Source organism: Setaria viridis, chromosome 9 (genome assembly GCF_005286985.2).
Source record: "Setaria viridis chromosome 9, Setaria_viridis_v4.0, whole genome shotgun sequence".
Lineage (NCBI taxonomy): Eukaryota > Viridiplantae > Streptophyta > Magnoliopsida > Poales > Poaceae > Setaria > Setaria viridis.
Genome location: NC_048271.2, coordinates 50286176 through 50286760, shown reverse-complemented (window position 1 = coordinate 50286760; position 585 = coordinate 50286176). Strand labels below are relative to the sequence as shown.

The 585-nt window shown below is 46.5% G+C and overlaps 1 non-coding gene across 1 annotated transcript; it reads right to left on the bottom strand.

The window, feature by feature from the left end:
* Positions 1-446: 446 nt before the first annotated feature.
* On the bottom strand, positions 447-585 carry LOC117841143 (small nucleolar RNA Z247). The gene has a single exon (XR_004637174.1). It is a non-coding gene; the product is annotated as a small nucleolar RNA Z247 (small nucleolar RNA).

Here is a 585-nt window from a genome sequence, read left to right as displayed (position 1 = left end):
AATATTACTAATTTTCATACCTGATCCGCTTGCAGTATGGACCTGATCACGCGCTGTGTACTTGTCACGTACTGTCAGCTTCTCCAAGTCACTAGTCACATGATCTGTAGCACCACTATCTACATATCAGTTGGTGTCATAGCCATAGCTAGTTTCGCCAGCGCCTGCTGTCTTGCCTTGTTGCTGATCGTCATCATCATAACGAAACCAACACCTCAAGGCTTCGTGTCCTACTTTCTTGCAGATTTGACACTGCGGTTTCTTCTTGGACGGATTTGCACCATTGCTGCTGCTGCCTTGACTCTGTGCTCCACGGCCTTGACTAAAACGACCACCACGGCCACCATTGTTGCCTCTCCCACGACCACGGTAATGACTGCGTCCATGAGAAGTTAAATTGGCCGAAGACTGAAACTGGCCAGCTTCTTGAAACATCTCCAGGCGAAGATCATACTCTATCAATTGAGAGTAAAGACCTGAAAACGAGATGGAATCTCCACGGCTAAGCATCGAAGATACAAAAGGTTGATAATCAAAATCTAGACCATTGAGAATATGAGTAACAACCTCATCATCTCCGACGGG